Here is a 27,750-nt window from a genome sequence, read left to right on the forward strand (position 1 = left end):
CTCATGCCTCAGCCTCCTGAATAGCTGGGATTCTAGCTGTGTGCCACCAGGCCTGGCTCAAACCCAAACGTCTTAATGTGAACCCTACCACATCAAGCTGCACGAAATGTCACAGCCAGCAAGCCCTACACTCATTAGACAGACATGGACATTGAAATCCAGAGAAGAGCAGGGTTGGTGTCAGAACCAAGTTGACGACTCCAGGTCCAGTGCTCTTTCCGCCACACCTCACTGTTCTGTAAGGAAGAGGTAGTGCCACAGAGTCTCCCTGAGGGGTCCCAGCTCTGCTATCAGTCCCACCTGTGAAAGCCCCTGCCCACAGGCTGGTGACACAGAACAGTCCAACAGCTCTCTTCCATTTTCCATCTTCTACATCTAGCCGGGGTCAGGGTTTAGTCTCAGGGTCCCCTAGCTGGGGTCCAGTCACAGGGTGACATGCTGGGCCTTGACTCCCGAGCACAGGGCCAATGGGAGCCTGTGAGTCACTTGAAGGAAGTGCTTGGCCCCAAACAGGAAGTGGCCCTTTAAGCTGAAACACCCCCACAGGATGGCCCTAGGACCCTGGGACAGGAAGTAGAAGTTGAAGAAGGAAGGGAAGCTGATGGGACATAGCAATACCTGTTCAGATTTTACCAGAAACTCAAACTTGGCATGCACCCTCTGCTTTGTGACGCTCGTCCTGGGGGCTTTCCTGCTGTGGCCTGGTAGTGTGATCTCAGGTGCATGAGTGCCCTCCTCTGAACCTCTGTAGGATCATGGGCTGCATTAGAAGCCTACTGTGGCCCTGCATTCTACAAAGAGATGAACATTGGTGCAAGTGGACATAGGCTTTTCACAGGAATGAACAAACGCACATCTGAACAAAGACACCTCTACTCCAGCTGCAGCACAGCTCTGTCCTTTATCTGTTGTTAGTTGTATGATAGAGAGTTCCTCATTGGCAAGAAGACCCAGCCCTGGGACCACCCTTACATGGGGAAAGGAGCCACCACCCTGAGCCCCACAGGTCACAAACACACAATCTAAAGAACACATAGAGGAGGTCCCTGTCACGCCACATCCACGTGACCTGTAATCCTAAACATTAGCTTCCCTGACTGATACCACTCAGGCCCGGCCAAACTCTTCTCCATTTCTTGAACCTGAAGAACAAAAGGTGATTCTGTCCAGATGCCAGGAAGGTCATTTGCTGATGGGGTGGATGCTGCCTCAGAGGTGAGGGAAGGTGGAGGCAGGGGCACGGAGGGGCAAAATGATTCAGAGGGAAGACAAATTAACTTGTCAACTCCTTTCTCTCTGACAGCAACAAGAAGTAGCTTCTTGCATAACCAAGTATCAGTTTTCCAGTAATGCTGAGCATCCTTTTTTTTTTTTTTTTGGCATTCCTTCCTGTTCCATTTTGTGGTTCTGAAAGTACTCATGAATTAGTGTGGTATTCACAAAAATGCACGTGGTGACTGAGGAATCTCTTACAATATTTAACAATTCCTATTACTCCAGCATAACATAAAATGTGATACTAATTCTCTAAATTGGCAATGAGATCAACATTGAACATTACAACTATGAATAGTCTCATTTTTATAAAATCTTGAAAATTTCTGAATTAGTACTTCATCTCCATTAAGTTTTATTTAAAATCTGATGTCAATTGATGTATAGTGTTTTAATTTTAATAGATATCATAAAATAAGAACAATTTTTAAATTAAAATAAATGTTCCTGTGTTTATGTTTGACTGGACGTATTTTCAATTCCACACTTTTTTTTTTTTTTGGTGCTGGGGATGGACCCCAGGGCTTTGTGTGTATTAGGCAAGTGTTCTGCTGCTAAGCTCCACTTTTGGCCCTCAAATTTTATATACTTTTAAATACAATTGCATTTTATTTTTATTTAGTTCTTTAGGTCACTGCCATCAATAGAGCACAAATAATATGAAAATCTTGACCTTTACAATTAATGATTTTGCTAAAATGAAGATAATAATAAATGAATTAAAAGTATTACTATCTATCTAAACATCACCAGTCCATCAACAAACGAAGCAGTGATGGGCAATAATTAAGTTCAGACATCCTTGATACTTTGTCATTTTCGGCCACTTGGGAGGCTGAGGCAGGAGGATAGTGAGTTCAAGGCCAGCCTCAGCAACTCAGTGAGGCCCCCAGCAACTTAGTGAGACCTATCTCTAAATAAAATATTTTTAAAAAGGGTTGGGGATGTGGTAGGGGGATTTAATTAACCCAAGCAAAGAGGGGCCAGGGCTGGGGGCCAGAGCAGAGCTGAGAAAGGTCATGGTGCTCATTTAAATAACCACTGGGCTGGGAGCAGGTCCTCGCCCTCTCGCTTCTACCTTGCTTGCTGCGTGGTCACAGGCAAATCACCTGACTTCTCTGGACATCAGCTTTGTCCCACAGGGACCAGCATCATGAAACTGCATGATTTTAGTTGAGCACTTTACAACTCTGCTTAGGAACATAGGGCACTGAGGCTCAGAGAAGGGAGATGACTTAACCCAGATCACCTAGCAGTTGATAGAATCTAGACTAGAATCCACATCTCTCCTGGTCTACAGGGTTAGACCCTCAGGGGCCTGAGTGGGGAGACCAGGTCATGGGTGACATCTCTTGTGATATCTGTCACAAGAGACAGGAAGAGAGCCAGGCATGGTGGCACATGCCTATAATCCCAGTGGATCAGGAGGCTGAGACAGGAGGACCTTGAGATCAAAGCCAGCCTCAGCAATGCAAGGTGCTAAGCAACTCAGTGAGACCCTGTCTCTAAATAAAATACAAACTAGGGCTGGGGATGTGGCTCAGTGGTTGACGCCCTTGGGTTCAATCCCTAGTACCCGCCCCCCTAAAAAAAGAGAGGAAGAGGTAGGGAGGACACCATCCAGATCAACCCAGGCAGGCTAATATCAGCAGTTAAAATCACATCGTCAGATCCTGGGATTTAGTCAGAACAGCCTGGAAGGACAACTCATGTTTGTTCTTTCCTGGGACATGCTGACGAACATGAGTTCCCCCAAGCGACCCAGAGCACCTTCTAGGGAAAAAGTCCAGAAAAGACACAGTGGGGTGGGCTGGCAATAACAGCCTAATTTGATTCAGGAGGTTAAAGGCCCTCCATTTCCTCCTGGTTCAGAATCCCCATGGCCCTGACTACCTCTGCCTGTAAGCTTGTCTGTCCCCTCTCCCACCTCGTGGAAAGCTCTAGGATTCTGCCTCTGGATGGTGAGCAAGAGGAGACCTGGGGCTGGGGAGCAGCAGGAGCATTCACAGCTCTCGGGAGGTGCTGGTCTTTGCTGCCCTCACAATCCTGGGCACCCCCACTGGCACATCCCTTCCTAAGAGCTGCCACTTACTGGTGCCAGGTTCTGGGCAGTCAGCACCCTACGAGCTTTATCTCACATAATCCAACACTAATCCCCTGAAGCTCTGTGTGCTCCACCCATATCTCTTGAGACCCTTTTACCATGGGGCAGGGCACATGGGATTGTGCGGTCCCTTCCAACAACCAGCACCCGGCTGTGGTGGGGTCCAGCTGCCCTTGGACTGCTGAATCCCTTTACCAAGGTCATGGCCAGCCCCCAAGGTGGCCCTTCACCAGTAACTGACTAGGTGGGGTATAAGTGCCCCAGCATCCTTGCCACTGAAGGGCCAACCCTGGGGTGTGGCTGACACTGTCCCTAGAGCTCCTTTGCCAGGCTAAGCAGAAGTTCCTTGTGTGGGGTTAGCATGAAATCCTCCTTTTTCTGCTTTCTTCTTTTCCTATCCCCTTATTCCTTTAGTGTCTTTCCTGGAAAACCTAATAAATCACTCACACAGCTCCTGCTTCAGGATCTGCTGAACAGACCAACCTCAGACACCTGGAAGTGGACCCATTCATTCTTCCATTGTGAAGATGAGAAAACTGAGACATGGAGACTTAAAGATCCCTCATCCGGCAGGCAACAGAACATGAACTTGAAGTCTACTAGATAGCTCCTCTCCTCACTAGCCCATCCCCTTGGTCCAACACCTGCATCATCTGAGCCTCTACCCGACGGCTGTCTCCTCCTGGTCATTTATCTTCTTTTAAAAAAAATTTTTTTTTTTAAACTAGAAGGAAAGGAGGAGAATCTGTGGAAGATCCAAGGAGGATGACTAAGACTTCAGATTCCTCTCGCTGGCTCAGACCCTGTTTTGGTCAGTCCTTGTGAATCGGGGCGGGTCTGACGTTCTGGGAATGCAGGGAGACTAGAAACCAACTTCATGAAAACAAGTTGTAAAAACACGAGCTGCTGCTCCAAGTGGCCGGTTGATAGGCTTGGCTCTACAGCATAGGGCTGAACAAGCTCGCCAGGAGGAACACACAGCAGGAAAGACCGAGGCCAGACCTGAAGGAAGAACTTCCCTGTAATTGGGAGCTGGGCCCAGGGGTGGGGTTGGGCGTGGCCTCTTAGGAATCACTGTTCTGACTTCCCAGGCTTTTCTCCTTTGAAGTGTCCATGCAGCAACCTACTGGGCCACCCAGCTGGAGGCTGACTCCTGACCTGAATGGGTTTATGAGGATGCACTGAGTCTGCAGGGCTCCTAGGATCGTCCCCATGCTCCAGTGTGGTGACTGCCACTTTGTGGACCTGAAGATGGACAGGGGTCTTGGAGCCTGGCAGTGCAGCACTCAGAGCAGGATGAAGGCTGCCACCACAGGCACCTCCTCCCCCTCACAACTACTCCTGGGAGAGTGCACCCCCGGCATGGCAGACCCTGTTGCAGAGGGCCATGGCCAGTGTTTATGGATGCCTCTCCCTCCGTCCCTCCTGCAGTTCCTCTGCTCTCCACAGGCCACCTCCCAGTCAGCAATAAACAGGCCGGAGTCCCGCCTGGTCCATCTCCCTCCACTCCTTTCCAGTCAAACTGCTTTCCTCCTGAACTTATGAGAGCATTTTCTCCACTTCCTCCTTCCCAGAGAGCTAAACCCACCACTCTGTTTCCACCAAGGTCACCAGCAACATGCACGTGGGAAAATCTGCCAGATACTTTTCAGTCCTCAGCTGACACTGGACCTGGCCCTCCTTCTGGAAACATTCTCCTTCCCTGGCTTCCTGACACCAGTTGCCTGGTTTTCTCCCTGCTCCCCCGGCCTCCCCAGCCCCTGCCAGCTCCTTTGTGCCCAGGCTGAACGCTGCTGCCACACCATGCCACTGTGCCCCGCTTCCTCCTCCTGCTCTATGCTCTCCTTGGGCCATATCAACAACTCCCATGGGTTTAGCCACCTCTCCCCCTGAATGTCCCACAGGACCTCACACCTATAGTGGCCAAGTGGGACCTCATTCCCTTCCCTTAAGTCTGTCCCCTGTCTCCATCATCCCTGTCCTCCAACCTGGAAGGATACCTCCCTCCACCTCTCTCTTCCTCAAACCCCCAAATTCCATGGGACACCAGGCCCTTCTCCTGTTCCCCACCTCTCTCCCCTGTCTCTCCTCAAATGTCCCTGGAGTCTGGGCTCAGGCTCCTCCTGTATGACGTTTTCCCTGATTCCCACAGAGTCAGGGTGACTTCAGTTGTCTTCCTGTGCACTACAGAGCCCCCAGGTCCACATTCCTCCTACTGAATTCCTTCAGTGGCAAATCTGATGCCCAGCCTGGTTCTGGAAAGCAGGGGCAGCTGTTTATTCTGATCTGGGTCCTCAGCATCCATCTCAAGCTCAGCCCCAGGCGACAGCTCTCAAATCTGGGAACTTGTATTTCTTCTGGATTTGCCCCATTGGTGAGGTCTGGATCTTCCCCTAGCCTCTGGCCTCCCAGGGCCAGCACTGTGTCCTTGCACTGATCCTCCTGGGGCTGGTGTGCTTAACCGCTTTTAGAAGCTCCTAACCAGTTTGCCATTTATAAGGAGCTATCACATGGGGCCCAGAGAGAGCCAAAGAACCCCCTGCCCCCCCCACACACAGATAAAAACATACAGAGCACAGTCACAGACACAGGCGGCACAAGCACATAGGCTCACAGAGGTACCTGCAGATGTGCAGAGACAGGCCAAAAGGGACTTGAGCATCCTGGAAACATGAACTTGGGCCACCGACTTATTTGGAATTGGCAGCTCCAGGAATGCAGGCTGGTAGGTCTGGGGCTCAGGGCTGGCTCTCCTGGATGCAGAACTGGGCCCAGGAGAGGAACAACAGCCCTGGGTGGACCTCTGGTGTAGCCAGAGTGGAGAGGACTACAAGAGGGAGAGGATGAGGGGTGAAAGGGCTGGGAGCAGAAGGGGAGGCCATGGGTGTCCTGGGGCCCCAGGGCCCCTGCCTAGGCAATTACCCTCTCCTACAACAAAGACAATCTGAGCAGAGAAAAATCACAGTGTTCAGTCTTTTGGACAGGGATGGGTGTGCACATCACACTCAGAACTGAGGCAAAAAACCAGGGGTAAACTCCCAGTGTAAGCCCCATCGGGCCTGCCCTTTCCTTACCACTCCCAAGTCCATACCCACCCAAGTCCTGCTGAGTCCACATCAGAAGCGGCTTCCCCATGATGGCGCACCCGTTCCTTCATACCTCCATCTAAGAAATAGTCGAGAACTCCCTGGAACCTACAGGATCAAGTACAAACCCCATGTGCAAAGCTTTTCCCCACCTGGCCTCAGCTCCCTCCTCACCTTTCCAGTCTCCCCCTGCCCCTCAGGAGAACCCCACCACTTGGAGTTCTATCTTGCTCCAGGGACTCCACTCCAGTTCCACACCTTTGTACAACAAATTCCTTCTGCAGAGAAGACCTCCCACTTTCCTCTGCTTGGTAAACTCCTATAGATTCCTTAGTACCCAAATGGAAAATGCTGCTGTTCTATAGATTGGCTTTGGTAGTGGCATTCAGATCTTAAAATCAGTACCATAAGCAAATTGCATATGGTCGAATTCACCCTTGGCTATATATAGCTAACACTTATATGCAATGCCTAGGCATTGTTCTAGGCATTTCCTGTTTTGACTCACATAGCTCTCAGGACTGTGGCAGATTATATTTCCAAAGAGATCTGCAGCAGCAACTCCCATCCCCCATGTCCTTCTTATAGTCTAACTCTGACACCTTCCCAAAAGAGGTGGGGTCTACCTACCACCACCCGAATCTAAGAGGGTTTGAGAATAGTGGCTGAAGTGGCACTATAAGACTTCTGAGACCAGGTCACCAAAAGTGATGCGACTCCTCTTTCACTGGGATGTTTCTGCTGGAGACCCCAGCCACCATGTGGGCACTGCTCAGAGGCCACCATGCCACGGGAGCCAACCCAACCACATTCGGGGGAAAAGGTAGCCCTGAGACTGCAGGGAAAGCAAGACAGGCCACCAATCCCAGCTGCCCAGGTCCTCGCTGCTCATACCAACTATGAGACCCCAAGCCAGAGCCACTGCTGAGCCTGTCTTAAATCTTTAACCCACAGAAACTGAGATAATGAGATGTTTATTCTTATATAAAGTTACTAAGTTTTAGGGTGATTTGTTATGTGATGATAATAACATCACTCTCTCTACTTTAAAGAAGAATGTGAGGCACAGAAAGGTTAAACCATTACCTAAGGTCAAAGAAGTAGAAACTGGCAGAGCCAGGATGCGAACCCTACCAGTACAGTCCCAGAAGCCACTCTTCCCTGCTATGCCACACTGTCTCCAAGGTCTGGCTGATTTTCTGGGTCCACAGCAGGCCTCAGGGTGTGGTTGCTGAAGAAATGACCACAGGAAGGAATAAGTAAATGAATGACTGAAGGAATGCGTAAAAGCAGAGGAAGCACCCAGGTGCAAGGCCAGCACCCTGGACAAGCCTGCACCATGCATGTGAGCACTGTCCACAGCCCTGGGGGATGTCAGAGATCAGCAGAGGCCGGCTGGTGTCACAGGCCTCTGCTCCCCATAGGGATTCTCCCGAGATGCTCATCGCCCTGTCTCTGCCTCCCCGAGCCCTGATACTTGTAGGATTATACACAGACCCAAGGAAGCCAATCCCTCCTAAGGACAAGGTCTGTGGACCCTGGGGAGTAGGGGCAGGCTGGAGACCTGGGTTTAATTCTGGCATGGCCAATGACTAGCTGCATGAACTTGGACAAGACCCTACCCCTTTCTGGGCCCAAGTGTTCTCCAGCGTCAATATACTAAGACTCCCAAGGCATTAACACTGGAATCACTGATAGGGGTATAGGTGAGATGTGGGCAATGCCAGACAAAAGGGGGTTCATCCCTAGAAGGAAAGCAGGTAATGGGAATGAATCCTGTCACTGTGAGCTTGCTGTATGCCAGGTCTTTCTTCAGGCACAAATGCTGTTCCTTACAGCCACCCCACAAAGTAGGTAGCCAGTGAGGAGAGACTCAGAGTAACAGCAAAGGTAATGCTGGATATGGGGTTCAACCCAATCCCATCCACCTCAAAACTCCCACTCTTGCCACAATAGCCCAAAGGGAAATAACCTAAGTGTCCATAAACAGGTGAATGGATAGACAAAATGTGGTATAGCCACACAGGGGAGTGCTACTCTGCTTTAAAGGGGAAGGAAAACCTGGTACTTGTAACATGGATGAACCCAGAGGGCATTAAGCTAAGTGAAATGAGCCATTTGTGAAGAGACAAAACACTGTAGGTGTCTAAAGTGGTCACATAGAAACAGAAAGTGGAATGTTGGCTAATAGGGGATGGGGGAGGGAGAGTTTCAGTTTTGCATGATGAAAAAGCTCTGGAGATCAGGGCTGGGGAGTAGCTCAGTGGCAGAGCCCTTGTCTAGCATGTGTGAGGTCTAAATCGCAAAGAAAAAATAAATAAATAAATAAAAGCCCTAGAGATCCACTGTACAACAATGTGAGTATAGTTAACACTACCAAGCTGTACGCTTTAAAATGATTAAGATGGTAAATTTTATGTAATGTGTTTTTAACATTAAATAAAAATTTTAAAATACTCCCACCCTTGGGATAAATGGGGAGCCTAAGAAGGGGACTAGGGAGGAGGGTTTGGGAAGCTTTGGGCAGAAGGAGCAGTGGAGTTGGGCAGGATCTGAGTGAGTACAGATGGGCCTGGGGTGCTATAGGCAGAGGCCTGTGTCTCTGGCCCCTGCCTCCCTGCCAGGATCAGCTGACTCCTGCCCTCCTAAGCCCTCCAGATCTACTCAAAAGCAGTGCTCCTAAAGGGAGTAGGCACTGGCTCAGAAGAAGGAGGAATTTCTTCAATACTGACACATGCTCACAGGCCCATTTATTGCATGACCTTGGATCACTCTGTCTTTCTGGGGACTCAGTCTTCCCATGTGTACAGCCAGAGGGTGACCTAGGATTCCTAGTGTCCCTTCAGTTCTCACACTGGCAATAACCTCTGAGGGTAGGGGAGGTGGGAGTGCAGACAGGAGGGACCAGGACACTCCCTGGTCAGAAAATCAGGAATCTGGGGCTTTGGCCTTGTGATCTGCCCCAAGCAGCCTCTGCCCACTTCACAGAAGGGAACTCTGAGACCCAGAAGGGTTTAGTTTAATTCAAACTCAAGAAACATGGGCATACCTGCTGTGTTTGTGACAGGGCCACAATTCCTGTCCCCACCCAGTGCTATTTCTCCATGCTGCCAAAAGTGAAAAAGATTCTAACATAAGGTAAAAACATGATTGACTGCCGTCACAGAGACAAAACCCTCCATGCTCAGGGCTCTCTCCAAGAATTCTGACTCTCGCCCCTCCCCCTGACTCTCACGAATCCCATTTCTCCCCCAGATGGAATGGAATGGGAAAGTTCTTGGTTCTAAACCCAGCTCTGCCAAGTAGTATCTGGGCCCATATCCTCTTCTGCACCACAGGGACAAGGACCCCTCCCTGCAATCTTTAGGGAGGATTAAATGAGGCCCTGAGCCTAGGGTCTGGCACACAGTAGGCACTCAATAATGGTCCTCACCATCATCATTTCTCTCCTTTCACACAAAACCATTTTCACCGATCTGTTTGTTCTGCTCAAAGGCAGGTTTGTTTGTTTGAATTTGTCCCAGAAGAGATTCTCCCCCAGGACAATGGGAGTCACTCCCCAGTCCGCCCCAGGGAGGAGGAGGAGGGTGAGCCATACTTGATGGAAAAAGGGAAAATCATTATCCCCTGGGACCAGACGTGAAATCCCCAGGAAGCCTGGCGTCCACCCTTCCACCCAGGAGGACCCAGGGTGGCCCCGATCCCACTTAATAAGCTCCCAGGGGCCCAGCAGGAGGCCGATGTGATGGGGCTGCTACTTAAATCACACAAAGCCTTCTATTCTTAGCTGAGCAGGGGCCTAGTTTCCTCCCAGCTGCCCAGCCACACTAACCAGCCCAGGAAGTCATTTATAGTGGTGAGGCCTGGGTTTAGTCAGGAGCAGGGAGAACCTTGTGACCCATGGGAGGGTCTCCATGATATTCAGGGGGTCAGGAGAGAGGCTGCCTGGGTTGGACAGAGATTCGAGTCAAATGAACCCCAAGGTCACTTCCAACTCTTCATTTCAATGAGGCAAGATTCGAAGGTCCAATGATCTATTACTTCCACAATTTGGGAATAGAAAGAGTCCATGGTTCCAAAGGACCAAGGTTCCGAGATGCTGGGCTCTAGTGGGTGCACCTCACCCCAGCCCTCCCCTTACTTCCCCAGCCTGCCCGTAAGAGGTAGAAGATAGCCAACTCTTCCCAACCCTGGGGTCACTAGGCAGGGGAGCAGTCCAGTGGACTCAGTACTAAGGTCAGCAAAGCTCCCTTTTTTCCACATAACCCGCAGTCTGCTGGGGAGCTTCTGGGTACTTCAGGATAAACAGGGAGAGAAGAGGGGCAGGCCAAAGTCTTCCTGCAGCCCACTACCCCAGGCACTGCCAGGGAAGGCTTCCATATTCAGGGTCTCCTCCATGCCAGCAGGGCCAGCACACCCCTGTCTGTCAAGCTCTGGGTGGCTATGTGACCCATTCAAGGTCATGGACAAAAGATCCAAGGAGCTGGGTGAAAACCTCAGGCTGCTGCTTCATAACCCACTCCTCCCCTCATGCTGCTTCACTTCTGGCTGCAGAATTGGTCCTGGGAATTCTTTTACATGGAAAAACAGGACCAGAGAGAGGAAGGTCAGGTGTTCAAAGACACATAGGGAATCGGTGGCAGAGCAGAGCAGAATTGTGCCCAGGTTGGGGGACCCTGATTGCCCTCATCCTTGAGCTGAGTCCCCACCATAGGTCTTTCTCTGGATTCTTCCTTTCCATCTGCCCAGAACTGGGGCTCCTAGGGCAGGGCTTCTCCTGCTCCCTCAGTCCCCACCTAGCAACTGCTCCTCGAGGTCATCTAAGGGGCAAGCTAAGAATTAGAGAATGGGACAATGGGTCACAACCTCATGCCCAAAGCTGACTAGCTAAGCACACACACAGCCTGACAAGGACTGATGCTGACAAATACAAGGAACACTCATGGGAATGCTTGTCAGAGGCCAATTAATCATCTGTCCCATTAAGGAGAGCAAATGAGGCTCCACTCTGCTGGTCCTCATAGACCCTGGCAGTCACCAGGACTAGAAACCCAGTCTCAGCTGCCTGAGCCTGTGGCCAGCACCCTGGGCATCTGCCCCAGGACCCCACCCCACCCCATGCACCGACTACCTATCAGTTGCTGCTTTTTTCCCAATAGGGTTTTATAGTTTATTTCTCATCTGAACCTCACAACAACCCTGAGTTTGTACGTGTTCCTTCCATTTTATGGAGACAAGGGAACTATGAACTCACCCAAGTCACCTGGTTAGCATGGCAGAGTGAGGACTCACACTCAGGGATGCCTAGCATAGTGGTCTTTCCTAGTGCCTGAGGGAAGGTAAGGACTCCAGGGTGACTTGGAGCTCCTTGGCTGTGACAGGTGTGAGAGTGCCTCTAAGCTGTGCTGACCATTTCCAGGAGCTAAGCAGAAATGCCCTCCCTCTTGCTTAGGGGGACACAGATCAAGTACCTAAAAACATCCAGTTTCTTTGTTCTGACCTAGAGTTGAATCTCCCCCACAGATTGGTGGCCCACCACACATCTGGTGAGGAGCCTCATCATCAGCACCTTACAGATGGGGCCAGCTGAGTCTCAGAAAGGTCAAGTCACAAAGTCAAGGTTGCACAGGTACAGGATTAAAACTGGGGAGGAACCCAGTGTGTTCCTGCTTGGACTCTTTAAGAGATGAGTGGTGGGCCAGGGGTGCAGCTCAATGGTAGAGCTCTTGTCTGGCATGCAAGAGGCCCTGGGTTTGAGGCCCAGTTCTGGGGGGAGAAAAAGAAGAAGAAGAAAAAAAAAAAAAAAAAAAAAAAGACAGGGCAGAGTTGGAGAAGGGCTCTGTCTTTGGAAACCTGCCTAAGTTTATACTGATATTCCACTGTAGCCTTCTCCCTGCCTGCCAGTGACACACACACACACACACACATACACCCATGCCAACCCAAGAGGAGGCAGCATCTGTGTCGCCCTGGGCCAATCTCACCAGCTGTCAGCCCTCTATCCTGCCCTGATGGGGCCAGAACACCATCTGGGAGCTGCTCAGGCACAAGGGCATTGAGAGGGACCCTAGGAACTCTGGGGAAAGGGAGGCTGGTTCCTTCAGCCTGTTCCCCTTGCATTGCATCCTGAGCAGGGTGGCTTTGACCAAGTTTTCTTTCAGACAGACTATAGGCCACCCAGAGTAGGTGCCTCAGGCCCTGCTGAAATAAAGCAGCATCCACACCAGAGACCAAGTTGCTCTGATTGACACCTCCTGTCCTGCTAACAGGGAAGTGGAAGAGACAGAGGGGTAATTGTTTTGTTCAGTCCCTCAGGCCCTATGCCTACCAGCCCCAGTGGTCCACCTCCCACCTGCTACCCAGGGTCACAGAGTCCCTGGTGCGTAGGTTATAGGACCCAATCTATGAGCAAAAGAGACAAGTTGGGGGAGTTCCTGACATGTGTTTCCCACCCTTTCCAGGAGACTGAGACCCAGCACTCTGGGTTGCAGCTAGGGAAGGGGCAGTACTGGTTCCAGGGTCCAGGAGATGGGAGGGACCACAGCGTTTCTCGTCCTATTCAAGGTCCACAGACGCTGGGCTAAGGCATGTGGTCCTGGCCTGTGTGTGTAACTTGTACATAATTCACAGGCTCCTATTGCTGTGGCCTGGATAAAACCTATCCAGCAGGAGAAGCCGGGGTGGGGAAAGGCAAGCCACTGCCAGGAAGCACTTCTGGAAAAGGCAATGAGTGGACCAGAGACCTGGGGGATTAGTAGAAAGTGGAAAAATAAATATTATGAATGACAAGAACTGTTTACAAGTGTATGGCTTATGTCAGTTCACCCTACATGTTCACAAACTGTCTCACTGAATTGTCACAAATGCCCAGTGTGGGAGTTACTATTGTTCCCATTTTACAGAGGAAGAAACTGAGGATCAGAGCTAAGTAATTTGTCTATTTTCATACAGCAGAATTTCCTGCCCTATACCAAGCTGCTGTATGCACACCACCCTCAATCCCAGCCTGGCTCAACACTTCACCCCCTTCTACCCTGCTTCCACCCCCACGGAGGCTGGGACCTGAGAAGAGCCATTAGTGAATCTACAGGGTGGTCCATCTGGGCTCAGCATGCCAACTGCTGAAGGAGAGAGCACAGGGATGAATTCCACTGGCAGCAAGAGACTGCCCCCACCAGGGGGCTCCTGACCCCTGCCCAGCTGGGGCAGCCCAGAAGACCTCAAAGCCAAGGGAGAAGTGATCGGGTCTCCTCTGCACACACCCAGAATTCCCCAGAGCCATTTGGAGATGGAAGGGATGTGTCAGGGACCTTGCCAGACCACAAGTGAGAGGAGCCCAAGGCCCAGAGAAGGGAAGGATTGTCCAAGTTCCGTCAGGCCAAACACCTACTGGGCACCAGCCAGATGCTTGGGATGAATGTGACATGGTCCGGACCTCAAGGCACTCCCAGTCAGGTGGGCACAAGCTCGGCTGGTGTTTAGACCCTAGCCATCTGCCCCAGTGACTTCTCTAGCCCCATCTCCAATGGTTCCCTTTTACCTCCCTCTGCCCTGTCACCCAGGGTTCCTTATGGTGTCCCCATGCATTACTACCTCTACACCTTCGCTCTAGTTATTGCTCTACTGAGAATGCTGTCCCTTCCCAGCTGGCCAGAGCCTGTGTCCCACCCACCTCCTCTTTCCTGGCCTCATTCCCTAGCTCCTGCCTCACCCCACCCACGCTCCCTCCTCTGGGCCTCCCCACACTCTTGACCTCTTACAACATCTGTGCACTCTGCTCACAGTGACCCCTCTGCCCCTGGGAAGACCTGGCACTAAGTAGGGGCTCGGCACTGCTCCACTTAGTTGAGTCAATGTGTCACCCACCCACCTACCACCACAACTCAGAACAATGAAAAGAATCACTTTTTCCTTTTAAGGCTTCTAATTGTCTTTCTTTAAAAACCTTAGTGGGTACAGTGAAATGAAGTGGAAGACTCTGAGACTTGTCTTGGCATTTCCCAGAGCTGGCTCTGTGCCTGACACACAGTAGATGCCTGAGATATGTTTGCTGGATGAAGAATAAAAATATCTCCCCTTCCTTTTGCCCCTTCTGTCTCAAGTCCCACCATTATTACAGATCCTCTTCTGGGGCTAAACAGTGCTCCCGGATGTTCTCTCAAAATGCAAATGGTCCTGGCCAAGAACTTAACTCTGGCTGGGGGCTTCCCTGTGCAAAGCAGAAAGTGAGGGTTTGTCCATCTGTTTGTCCCAAGTCCCAAACCCTGCTCTGTGACAAAGGAGGTGCACATTCCAACAAGCATGGGGAGGTTGGCTGTATACTGCTGTCTGAGGCAGTTCCCTCACTCGAATCAACACGTTCAGGGCCCTGAGAAGGCACGTTCTGAGTTATGTAACCTGGCAGTTTCTGAATCTGTGTGCCATCATGCATCCTAGAGCCTATTACTGTCCCCTGAAACTAGAGTTCCTCAGAGCAGGGTTTGGGAAGTGTGTACTAGAGGGGGGACTTGACTTGACCCAGGCCCACAGCAGGACAATGTATGTGCACTGAAAGGGACTTGTGCCAACCAAGGCCATGCTTTGCATTGACCATTTTATGGAGGTAGAAGGTCTGATCTCAGCCAACAATAATCCTAGGTGACAGAAACAGAAAAGAAGGGGGTATGGTACAGCTTGCAAATGGAGGACAGAGAAGGGAGAAGGTGACAGGCCAGGCTGGGGATGAATGATCCCCGATTGTAATACTGTGCTCATGGCTGGCCATTGGGTAGTGGACTTCATCCTGCTGAGTTTTGCTTCCATTGTCTGTAAAATGGGGATAAGGCTCTTCTTATGGTTGTGATGCTTCACTGTGGCAATGTGAGCAGAGGCAGATTACAAACTGTGAAGTCCTTAGTCAGCATTTGCTATGTGCATCATTATTTCCCTGTGTGTGCTGCCAGGAGGGGGTGGTCATTTCTTGATCAATCACGAGCCACTGCAGAGGTCCTCTGTCAGGATGATGGAATCCCCAGCAAGGCTCATCTATGGCTGGTAGCCAGGTATGAATGAATGAATGAATGAACAAACTGATTCTGAGGTTGACTGTCTCATTTCTCAATTCCCAACTGGTAGAAGTGACAAATTAGGAAGGACACACAAGGAGGAGGGGAGGAGAAAGAAGTGTTGGGCTGCTGGAGTCAGGTCTGTGGGCAGCAGAAGGAAGGGACAGGGTGGGAGGAACTGAAAGGAAGTGACTAATTTTTTTTTTTTTTTTTGTAAAACAGGTTTCCACTTAAAACTATTAGATGACTTTAATGGTATAGATGGTATAGGGAGCAGAGGACAGCTCCAGGGCATGACACCAGCTTAGCTGCCTGGAAAACTGCTTCCTACATTTTAGGCCATTCAACATACTCATGCACAGGACAAATATCTCTAAAGTGCTGTCTATGTGCCTGACAAGTGGCTGTCAGGCAGTGAGGACATGAGGCCACCGCAGACAACATCATGCTTGAAAGATTCTGGATAAATGAGGCATCTGGACACTTGAGGATGAGAGGGAGGGAGGAGATGCAGAAAAATTTCCACAGACAGGAAGTTCTAGAGGACCAACCTAAATCACTGCCTCAGGCAAGGGTTCTTCCTTCTCTGGGGCTCCATCTTCCCATTTATAAAGTGAGACTAATGATAAAAAGTACAGCACCAGCCACCTGGCCAGAAGTCGCAGACGTTCTTTACCCTAACTCTATAGCCAGCAAGTCAGGGGTTGCTGTTTGTGATGGGGTAGATTGTCCCTTTCACAGATGAGCAAACTGAGGCTCAGCTGGTTTCTAACTTTCCTGGGGTCCAAGGGTTGGTGGGCGTCCTAATGTAACCTGGGTGTGTCTGCTTCCAGAGTTCCCCTCTCCTGCCCTCCCAAACAAATCCCACGCTGCCTCCTCACAGATTGCTGAGGATTCAGTGACATCACAGATATCAAAGTGCTTTGTAACGTTAAACTAGTATGTGTCCAAAGGCAACAAAAACTAAGTCTTGATTCCTCCATGAAATCAAACACTGAAGTTCAGAAGGGCACTTAGAATGTGCCAAGCCCAGAACTCCCAGGTTCCTGATCCTTCAACCTCCTGCATTCTTTGGCCAACTGCCTCTCAGGAAAAGGGATCTGCAGTCCCAGGGGCCTCAGCTGACCCCATGTAGCCCTCAGAGCAGGGCTTCTCCCAAGACCCATCGGACCCCTCCTGCACCGGAAGACCACTCATCATCTCATGAAGGCCTGTCTCTCCTGTGCTTCACCCCTACCTAACAGGGCAGGGCACCTTCTGGCCCAGGTGCCATGGAAGTCTCTAGGGTCCCTGACCACCCGCTACTGATGGCTGTGAGAACGCAGGCCAGTCATCTCTCCTCTCTGAGCCTCTGGTTTCCCACCTGCAAAACAAAGGATTAAAGCAGATCACACACAGGACAGGTCTACTCCAAGAAGAGACTCAAACAAACCTAACCTTGAGTGGCTAAGTTAGCTAGGTGGGTAGGCAGAGGAACACCAGGCTCTCCAAAGGCCTGGTCTGAGAAGGGAGGAGCTATCCCCACCAGGATTCCCCCTCTAACTGTGAACTCATGACCTACCCTTGGGGACCAGCCCTCAGGAGCCCCAGGTTGGAGAAGTAGATGAAGCCTCTACCAACAGCCACCAGCAGGACCCTCATCTGCTGTCTTCCCAAGGTAGCTGGGGTCTGAGCCAAGGAGAGGTAGGAAAGGGGGAGCCCAGAGCATAGACATCCCCTCTGCCCACTGTGGCCCAGAGAGGTTGCTAATCAGCCTCAGGATGAAGAGCAAGGCAGAAGGTACCAGGATGCAAGCCTTCTAGCTCCAGTCCAGGTTCTCTCCACTTCCCCAGAGCCACTCTTTCAGGAGCGTGGGGTCAAGTAAAGACAGGAAGAACAGAGTGAAGAGTTAGCTGTACCCACACACACCCTGCCCTGGTCAGGATGCTGCAGCCATTGACAGCTGGGACCCTAAGCTCCCAGGTGAAAACCAACACCTTGCTGCTCCTTTTTCTGTCTCATTCAATACAGGTACTGTAGTACTGCAGTCCCCTTGCTTCCCTGTGGGCTGAGCCTCCCCAAGGCCAGCAGCACGGAGCCCAGAGCAGCTCCTTGAGGTCAGGCAAGGTGGAGCGAGGCCTGGAGAGGCGTGGTGGACATTCCTCACCCTGTTAGTGCAAAGCCACGGAGCCTGTAGATGCTACTTCCTCAAGACAAAGGAGGGTCTCAGTCCCCACCCGAAGAAGAATCACAGCATTCCGACTGCCACAGCCCTCTCAGGGAGAGGAGTTTGGATGGGTACCCATCTCTATCTCTTGGCCTCCTCCCACAAATCAGGCTGCAGGTGGCTTCTCAAGTGGCCCCACCAGGGACAGTCTTATCTCTGGAGTGGGCAAAGGACATGATAGGCCAGCGTCAGGTGTGCTCAGGTGCATAGACCCCTCTATAACTGGTCCAGTCAGGAGCCTGGGTAGAACTTGGCAGCCAGCCCTGGGCCAGTGTTGGCCAGGGTCATGCCACCCTGAACTCAAGGGACCCTAGGAGCCTGTGAAGGCCAGCAGATGCAGTGTGGGGCTGGCAGGCTTGGGCATCTGCGGGGCCTTGGAATGGGGAATCTGCTGTCGGGTATGGGGCTCACAGGGGTTCCTGCCAATCAGATAGCAGGCAGCATCCTGGTGCAAGACTGAGCCTGGACTCAGAGGAGGCACAGTTAGGGGACAGGACAGGAGATGTGGTTGGGCACTTTGCATGGAAAGCACCTGGAGGCCCAGTGGGATAGTGTCCATGGGGCCCAGTCAGGTGACCTAAAACACCCAGCCTTTGCAGCCAGCACCTGCAAGCTCCTGGCACCCCCGCAGCTCCTGGGCATTGTATTAGCCCTCAGAGAGGCCTGAGGAGGAAGGTGTGTGGCTCTCAGAATCACAGTCCTGCCTCAGACTCCTGAGTGGCTCGGATTATAGGAGTAAATTAAGAACTTTACAGAAGAGAAGAAATGACTTGCCCAGGGTCATCCTGCCCATAAGTGACAAAGCCAGGATTCAAACGCAAGCTCTTCAGCCCCGGAAGCTCTCCAGATTGAATGACACTGAAGCTACTGTGTGCAAGAGGCTCAGGACAGAGGAGGCCGACTTCAGTGGGGTCCACCATTGGGAGGGCTTGCATAGTGGCCTCCAGTGTCCCCAGACGCCCTCCCCTAGGAGGAACAAAAAAGCCCTCTGACATTCTTCAGTTCCCCCAGGTGGAACAGGGCCCGAAACAGGCACTGCAGTTGGGTATCCGGGTTGGGAAAACAAGCAGATTCATACAAGGCCTCATTGTTACAGAATCTGACACTTTGGCCATTAAAACAAAACCAAGCAAAACAAAATGTTGCTGCCTTTAGAGAGAAGGGGGACAGTGGGACGTCACCAAGGCAAGGTATCGATCCCTTTCCCCACCCAGCTCCAATCTCAGAAACTCGGCTCAGGCAGCTGGGTTGGGGAGCCCAGGGTCTGAGTCCAGCCTGGCTCTGCCACTGTTCCTGTGGTCTTTCACTGCACACCCATGACGTGTCAGGCACTGCACTTCCTGTGCATGGCCTCATTTCAGAAAGATGATTGCTAGTCCCATTTTTCAGAGGAGGACACTGAGGCTTGAAGAAGACCCCCAGAAGCAAAGGAGGGCTGGAACCCAGTTTTATCAGAATGCAAAGACTTCCCAGCCCCCTTGTTTCTCCAGGCAGGGAAGGCAGTATCCCTAGGGAGGGCATGGCCTGGGAGGGAAGAGCTTCTCATCCTGGGATGAGCAAGCACCGTCTCAGGATGTTGCAGGAGGCGTGTTGCAGAGGGCAGCCTGGTGGCTCCCAATCTTGGCTGTACCAAAATCACCTGGGAAGCTGTGACAATCAACACCCTGGTCTGGCCTCCGAGATGGGGTGGGGCCCTAGTAGGACTTTTTAAAGCTTTCCAGATTATATAAGTGTGCAGCCAAGTTTGAAAGTCATGGGTCTTGATGCCCCCTGCAGCCCCACCCACCTCAGAACCCCCCACTACATCTTTAGCAGGTCGGAAAGGACTTATTTTCCTGACCCCATTTTACAGAGAGCCAGAATTTAGGCAAAATACAGGGTGTCCTCAAGGCCCCACACCCAGCCACAACAAAGGCAGCACAGGGGTGCTGTGACCTCAGGGTCGGCCTCTGGGGTAAGCTCCTTTAAGATACTTGGGGGATCCTGGTTCCCTTGTCAGTGAGACAGAAGTTTCTCTTTGAGCTTCCTGGGTGGGAGGGTGAGATGAGTTCTTCCTGGGGTTGTTTTTTAAGAGTCCACTGTTCAAAGCTAAACAGCTGCAGGATGAATGCTGGGAGACCCCTCAGCTTGCTGGTGTGCCTTGGGAGCAAGAAGATAAAAGAACTCAAAGCAGGCCTGTTGCTTCTTTTCTGTAGATGATTTGGTTCCCAGCGGCCTACGCTTCCTCCACAGGTGCCTTTTGGCCTTCCCCATCCCTCAGAGCTGAATGTCAAGGGCAGGGTGGCAGTGTGGGTGGTGGGGAGAGAGAGTCCATGAAACCCAGCTTCCTGAGGTCTTCCCCAGCCTCTCCTTGCCAGCTGCCCTTGGAGAGGAACTGGTTCCCTTGGAGACTGCTCAGTAGCTACGGGAGCACCACCTCCGGGAAGCCCACCCTCGCTCCCTCCCCACACGACTCTGGGCAACCTAGATCTTGACCTGCCTTGTCACATTCTGTGTTGTCATTGCTTCTGTCCTCCCTTCCTACCAGGCTGTTCATTCATTCATTCCACAGATTGGCTGCCCTTGGTCTGGGATTCATGCCAATGCCTTCCTGAGCACCTGTTCTCTCAGTTCCTTGCTCGGTGCTGTGGACAGATAATAAGGGCCAGCGTGCACTGAGTATTTATTATGTGCTGGGCTCTTTTTGAGCTTTACATGCACAGTCCATTTAATCCTCACAACAACCTTGTGAAGTAGGTTCTGTGATTAGTCCCATTTTTCAGATGTGGTAACAAGCCCAGAGAGGTTCAATCACTTGCCCAAGTCACTTGAGCCCTACCTACCCTTTACCATCAAGTATATTACCAGTGGGACAGGCCCCTGCCTCAGGAGCTCAGCAGTCTCCACAATTTGGAAGTTTTATATCTGTGTGTTTGCCTATTTAAAGACTCTCCAATCATGTCACACTGTGGTTGGATGTGTGTGTAGGGCGAGGGCCAAAAGAATGCTGCCTCCCCATAAGAAAGGACACACTCTGCTCAGCACTAGCTGACTGGATCCCCAACTGCTCCTCCCAACTGGGTCATTTCTGTTGCTAAGGCCTAAGAAGAAAACCCAGGTCACTGGACATCCTGTTTTCTCCCTGCCCTGAACCAGGCTTGGGGTCCCTCCCAGGCTGACAGTTGCCTGTTCCCACAGTGCTCACTGGGAAGGCACTGGGAACCGCATCTTTGCAAGTCCCAACTGACCCTCCGCAGCCCTTCTAAGGGAAGTCCTCCCTGCCACCTGCCACACCCTCCCTCCTGACTTCATTCGCTGGACTCTTTAGTCAGTTTCTCACTGAGTCACTTGTTCACGAGGTCACTGAGAGGATGGGCCAGGGGGACGCTGATGGAATGCCTGCTTACCCCTCTCCCTTCACCTCATTAAACCCTCAACACTGTTATTATCAACTCTATTTTATAGGTAAGAAAACAGGTGCAAAGTTAAGCAACTGGTCCCAGAGCAGCTCACATGGCCTCCCTGACCTGGGGGTGGCCAGGTACACTTCGGGGTAGAGGTGGTTGGCAAGGATGGCAGAACTACACGAGCCCATGCAGACCATAGGCACTGAGCAGTGGGGTGTAGATCGGCAGCAGAGCAGGGTGGGTCCACCTTCTGGGGAGGAGTCCTGGAGCCTTCTAGGAGGAGGCATCGTCAGGCCTGGAGGATCTCGCTGCTCTTGCCCAGCCACCACAACAGGAGAAAAGGCAGATCTGGCCCACAAAGCTCTGGTGCCCCGTGTGTGCTAGCCACTGCCCTGGAAGCAGCAAAGGGAGAAGAAGCCAGTTGTCCTGCCAATGACCCCACTGCGGCCAGGCCAGCCTGCCCCCAGTACTGCCAACCTGGCCTGGCCCAGTCGGCCCCCAATCACAGCTAATGACCGTGCTGCCTGCAGCCCAGGCCACCACCCTCTTTCGGGTGACCACAGTTTCTTCTGGCCCAGACAGCAGCCAGGCCAAAAATCACAGCTGCTTGTCACACCACATCCTCTAGCCCTTTGCCGTGGTCTCCTCCTCCTTCTGCCAGGATCACAGAGGACACTGCAGAATGCAGGAGAGGCAAGGCGCTTGGACGCTGCCAGCTCACTATACGTGTGGGCAGACAGGACCACACAGAGGGGCTGACTCGCCACAGGTCACACAGCTGGCTGATGCAGAGCCCAGCCCAGGTTTCCTTCCTGGGCCCCACGCTCAGTCTCACACTGCCCTTCTTAGCCTTGGAAGGAGGCTCCTGTGTAGGCTCCTCGCATGCAAAGAATGCTTTCGAGGTACTGAGTGGAGTTGAGGAGACAGGACATCTAAAAGCTGGCTGTTCAGTGACAGAAGCACTGACTTCTAATTCAAACAGTTGCAGGCCTGCCTCCCTGCTTCCTATCAAGATGTGTGACCTTGGGCAGGACAGTGTACCTCTCCGAGGCCTGGACTCTGGGGCATAACAGTAGCTATCTCCCAGCATGAGTGTGAATGAGAGTATGAGAGTGTCCAGAAAATCTTAGCACATTGTCTGTTTTTTTTTTGTTTGTTTTTTTTTTTTTGTGGTGCTGGGGATTTGAACCCAGGGCTTTCCACTTGCGAGGCAAGCACTCTACCAACTGAGCTATATCGCCAGCCCCCATTGTCTGGTTTATAATAATTATTCAGGAACATTAGCTATTGTTAATATCATCAGTATTATTAAGTGTGCTGATACATTTTATAAACTGACAAATGCCATGGATGGTAGGTATTATTTATTCCTGTAAAGTGTTAAAGATTCTGAGGTGGTGTGCTCAGAGGATTGGACAATCTAGGAATATTTCTAGAGGAAATTTTGACCCATGTTGGGCCTGAACAGATGGGGACATGAATAGAGAAGAAACAGGACTGGCAGTTCAGATGGGAGGCACCCCACAAGCAAAGGGGTAGCAATGAGGCCACATGTGGTATGTGCAGGAGACACTGGTGAGCAATGAGCCTGAGGTCCCTGTAGTGGCTCTTATGGGCAAGAACTTGAATGCCACAACTGGAAGCCCGGTCTTCATCTTACAGAGGAAGCACAGGGAGCCACGAGGAGTTCTTAGTGGGGACTCTAGGCTGTCTTCTGTAATATGAGTTCCATCTACTACTCAAGGGTCCCTCCCACCTAATCATTCACCCCTCTTCCCTTTACCCCCTGCTAACCCCACAAACCCAGCATCTCTACCCCAGGTTCTCCCCACCTCTCTGCCTGTCACACCATCTCATCTCCCCTACCCTGTCCTGTGGTCCATGTTGACAGTGAAGTACAGCTTTATTGAGTACATTTCATGCCCTGGGTTTTGCACATATGCCCCCATGGTCACCCAAAACAACCCTCCATTTCATAGAGGAGGAAATAGCCTGGCAGGGCCAGGTGTCTTGCTCTCCATCTGACAGTAAGTCAGTGGCAGAGTCAGGATTAAATCTTGATGACAAGACCCCCAATCTGTGCAGTAAGTTGCCTCTAGCTCCAGCCCAGACACCTACCACCTCAGAGAAGCCTGCCCATTACTCTAATCCCTAAGGACCTTTCCTCCCGGCTGCCAGCCTCTCCCTCTTGTATCCTCACCCTTAACCCCCTCCCCACACCTCTTTAGAATCAAAGGCCAGTTTGATCCTAGATCAGTTAGTTTGGCTCTCACTGTTGCCTGTGAGCCCACCTGGCCCTCCACCAGAAGAGTCAGGTTGATAATAGGCCACTCTTCTGTTCTCGCCCGCTCTATCCCCCACCCAATACATTCAGACCCAAGACTAATAGCACAAACAGGAGCCACTTGCCTCTTCTGGTGGGGTTCAGATGCTCAGCTGAACACAAAGCCATTTCCCTGAGCCTGCCTCCCAGGGGTGGGAGCAATAAATTATTCACTGAACTTTGTGCCTAGGGAGGCCAGACAATGGGCCAAGGAATGGACACCAGCTCCCCGCTCCCCATGGGAAGGTATCATCAGAACCCACAGCCCCTTGTCAGTATCCCCATGCAGATTCCGGAAGCTATGAGACTAGAGAAGATAGGATAGGGGAGTCTGACCCACAGGAAGCCTGAGCTGAGCAAATTCAGGACTCTGAGCCTTCAATGGTAGCCTGAGTTGTAATCTAAGGCAAGTCTGAGAATTTTCCCAGACTTCCTGGTTAAAACTCAAGCTTCCTTTTCTTCATAGGGAAGGAAGTAGATATTTGGTCAGGCACTAGATATTGGTATCTCATTCAGTCCTCATAATGACCTGGTAAAAGAGGTGTTCTACTTTTACAGAGAAGCAGCTGGGGCTCAGGGCATGAAGAGATTTGCCCAGGGAGCGTGAGGCAGAGCACAGCATTTTCACCTGCCTGGTCTGACTTACCACTGTCTGTGTTCACCAGTTCAGACTGCCATTTAGCCCATCTGGGTAACTTTCAGGTTACTGGGTAGACAGCTGGTGCACAAATAGTTTCTGAGTGCACAAACTCATAGGCCAAGTGGTTTCACCTCTTTGAGCCTCAGTTTCCCACACAGGGTGGCCATTAATAACAAGCCCATTCTTGGCAAACACGATAAACCCCTTATCACTCGACAGTTTGCTGATGTGATTGCCTCATCACAGGTAACACACAGCCTGCTTTGACCCCACTTTACAGGTGAGGCACCAGAAGATGCCCCAACCCTGCTCTGCCTCACTCCAGATTCCAGGCTTTCTCCACCACACCATGAAATGAGATCAAAGGTGTGAAATTATTTCATCAAAGAGGAGCTTTGTTTAGATGCAGGGATTATTATGAGGACTTGAATCCTCACATAGAGGAGCAGGTAGGGGGAATCCCAAGACCCTTAGTCACCTTCTGGGTTCCCCCAGCCCCTCTAACCCCAGAGACAAGCTTCTAGTCTTCACTACCCTGTTCCACCTCCCAGGGGCTTTCCAAGGTGGTTTCCCCTTGGCTCCAGGGAGCTGCGCACAGCAGGAGTTAACTAGTCCCAGCCAAGGCTACAGTGTCCAGACCAAGGCCATATGTCCTCCTCCTCCTCACCCAGAACAAGTGCCCACAGAGTCCATGCCAGGGGCTCTTTCTCTGTCTCCATCTGGCCCCCAAGGATAGCAGGAGCCCCTGCCTGGAACTAAAGACACCTAGGACTATGCCCACAACCTTGGCAGCTCCACCCTTAAGACGTTGAACAAGTCCTCTCTTCCTGGGCCAGAGGTGTTTACAAGTTCCCCTGCCCAAGAGAGACTGAGGTCAGGTCTTCCATCTGGGCCATAGGCTGCGGGGTTGCTGGCATGTCTGAGGCCCCAGCACCACCACAGAGACTCTCACAGCAGCCTCAAACATGGTCACAATGACCTCAAATCAGGGGTAGGGAAAACCCCAACCACACCCCCAGAAGATGCAAACTGAGGAGGAGAGTGGACACCTTGAGGGAAAGCTTTCTCAAGTGGAACTTCTGGGTCAACCACTCACTCACTTTAGGATCTGGGAAACAGCACCTCCTGGCAGTCCCCATTAGTAGTGTGAAGGACGTGAGCTGGGTGAGTGCTGAGGGGCCACGTCTCCTCCAGTTTCTGCAGGACTCTGACCTGGGGACCTCCACAGTGAGTTCCCCAACAGATAAGAAGAATCCAGGAAATCCAGCCTGTCTCAGAGACCCCAGAGTCTGGCAGGTAGGGGTAAGGAGCAGTTGCTTCCCTACCCTGGGCCCCAAGGAGAGCTTTGAAACTGCCTCCCATCTTTGCCTTCAACTCTGGGTCACCTTTCCTGGGAGGTGAGATGTCGAAGGAGTTGGAGGCAAGGAGAAGCCACCTCCTCAGCCTCAGAATCAGTGCCGGTTATTCACTTCCTTTCTTTTCCCTCTTTACTCTTTCCTTTTTTACTCGCTCCTTCATCCCCAGCGTGAAGACAGCAGGGCACCTCAGCTCTGCCAGCCTCAGTTTCTCCATCCTTCAACACCCCCAACAATACATAATACTCTATCTCGCAGTGAAGTAGCAGTGAGCCTTAAGTGAGGGACCATTTGTGCAAGGGCGGGGCGCGAACCTGCACACAATGGGTGCTACACAAGTGCTCTTTTTTCCCCCTTCCTGCTCCCTCTCCCAGCCAGTTCCAGCCTTTGCCAGTGCCCCCTCCAAGCCCTCAGTCTCCAGCCCCGCCACGAGGGGTCCAGACCGCTCCCGCCGCGCATCCGGGACTCTCACCTGCAGCCGGGGCAGAGGGCGTCTGTGTTCCTTTCGGGGCAAGCGCTTGGGCGGGAGGAAGGTGGCAGCTTCGACTCACAGCACGAGCCCAGTGGCTCAGTCCGACTGTCTGGCCGGCCTGGGACCCCTCGCGGGGCGCTGGACCCGGGCGGGGCTTCCCAGGAGCTCTCCGGTTCCAAGTCTGAGACAGTCGGTCAGAGGCAGCTGAAGGTTCGGTTCTCCGGGAGCCGGAGGGTGGGACGTCCGGGTTCCTTTGCACTGCAGTCGGAGGCTGGGGTCACCTCACGCTAACCCCTGGGCGAAAGGCTGGGGGCTCCGACACACACTGATAGAAAGGCTGGGAATAAACCCGCAACGATGGACGCGAATGTGGAGTCTGGGGTGTCCCGTCCCGGCGCTCCGGGTCAGGGCCGAGACTTGGGCGTCCCGTGAGTCCGCTCCGGACCTCGGGGCTGAGAGAGTCCAGGCGCGGAACCCGGGGCTGGGTCGGGCAGGGCAGGGCAGGGCAGGCGCCGCCTGGGAGGCGCGGCGGCCGGAGCCCCGCGGGGAAGTCTTCCCAGGTCTGGACGCAGTTCGCTCTGCAAAACGGGGCGGACCTCGGCACGACGGCTGAGTCCCGAGCTCCTGGCAGCAGCTTCACTTCCTCCTCTTTCCCTGCTCGCTCGCCGCTCGTTTAGCCCCGCATCGCAGCCGCTGCCACCGCCGCTGTCATCCTGGCCACCCACCCCCACCAGAGCTGCAGCCCGAGCCAAGCCGAGCAGAGCCGAGCCCAGCTGAGGCAGCACCGCCCAGAGCCCGAGCTGCCGTGAGCACCGCCCCGCCCTTACGGGGCGGAGTAAACTGAGGCCCCGCCCTCCACGGGCCGCGGGCGGGGGCAGGGCATGCGCCTGCTCTCCTTCGTGGGCCCCTGCACTGTCGCGCAGCCGGAGCCAATCAGAGAATGGGTAAAGGGCGGAGCTCTGCGGAACGTGGACTCTACCTCCGAGAAGGCGGGGCAGACAATGGAGAGGTGCGGCTGGAGAGAGGACAATAGACAGGTTGGGGGATCTTAAAGAGCGAAGCTGCGAAGTGGGGTAACCTAGGGACCCGGATGGAAGGAGAAGAGAGGTGGTCTGGATTGTCTGGGACCGGGGCATGAAGCCTGCAGTGGGAGGCTCCCGGGTGTCATGGGAAAGAAACACGAGTGGGTAGGCAAAGCAGGGGCGAGACAGTATGGAGGTCAGGTGGGATACCGGGGACCACAGGGTCACAGGGGACCCGGGGGTGATGCGACCCTGCTCTCCTCTTGCCCATCCCTAGCTTCTAGGACCCAGTGCACAGAGAAGAGTTGAGTGCTATGAAATGTTCAGAATTTAAGAAGCGGTGAAAAATAAGTTTTTGAAAATGAAGAGCGTATCTCTCTTCCACAGTTCCCCTTTCCCAGGTTTCATCGCCGGGAGGAACGTCGTTGTTAGTTTTAAAAATATGAAGGCAAGAGCAGAGGTGTGTGAGGACAACACTCTTCGAATCGTGATGTGTCTGTTGTCTGCTCACGCACCAACCCCACTCCGCAGCCTTGGATGCAGGAGCTGTGTGTAATGCTTCTGTGTCCCCCACGCCCCGTGCAGAGCCTGGCACAGAGCACGCGTTGGAGGGTTTGATGTATGAATGAATGTTGAATGTGCGGGGGGGGGGGGGGGGGGGGGATGTGAAAGCCACTAATTGGTTCGGGAAGTGGGGGAATGGAGGCGGCACAGTACAGCTTCTCTGTAAGCCTCACGCAAAGTGAGAACCAGTAAAAACCCCATTTCACTGCTCAGGACCCAAGCATAGAGTCCAAGTGATGCTCCCCAGATCCCATAACTGGCACAAGATTCTGT

The 27,750-nt window shown here is 52.3% G+C and overlaps 1 protein-coding gene across 9 annotated transcripts in view; it reads right to left on the minus strand.

Moving 5' to 3' along the window:
- Gdpd5 (glycerophosphodiester phosphodiesterase domain containing 5) overlaps window positions 1–26,673 on the minus strand; it is a 79,311-nt gene extending 52,638 nt beyond the window's left edge. For 2 of the 9 annotated variants that reach the window (XR_007104056.1, XM_047519016.1), the window contains exon 1: window positions 25,892–26,672. The gene's annotated coding sequence lies outside the window, so the exon portion shown is untranslated. Of the gene's footprint in view, window positions 1–6,474; window positions 6,574–7,551; window positions 7,697–25,891 lie in introns of all 9 variants that reach the window. The other 7 variants (XM_047519015.1, XM_047519022.1, XM_047519018.1 and 4 more) reach the window with 6 other exon arrangements.
- Window positions 26,674–27,750: the final 1,077 nt, after the last annotated feature.

This window comes from Sciurus carolinensis, chromosome 11 (assembly GCF_902686445.1).
Source record: "Sciurus carolinensis chromosome 11, mSciCar1.2, whole genome shotgun sequence".
Taxonomy (NCBI): Eukaryota; Metazoa; Chordata; class Mammalia; order Rodentia; family Sciuridae; genus Sciurus; species Sciurus carolinensis.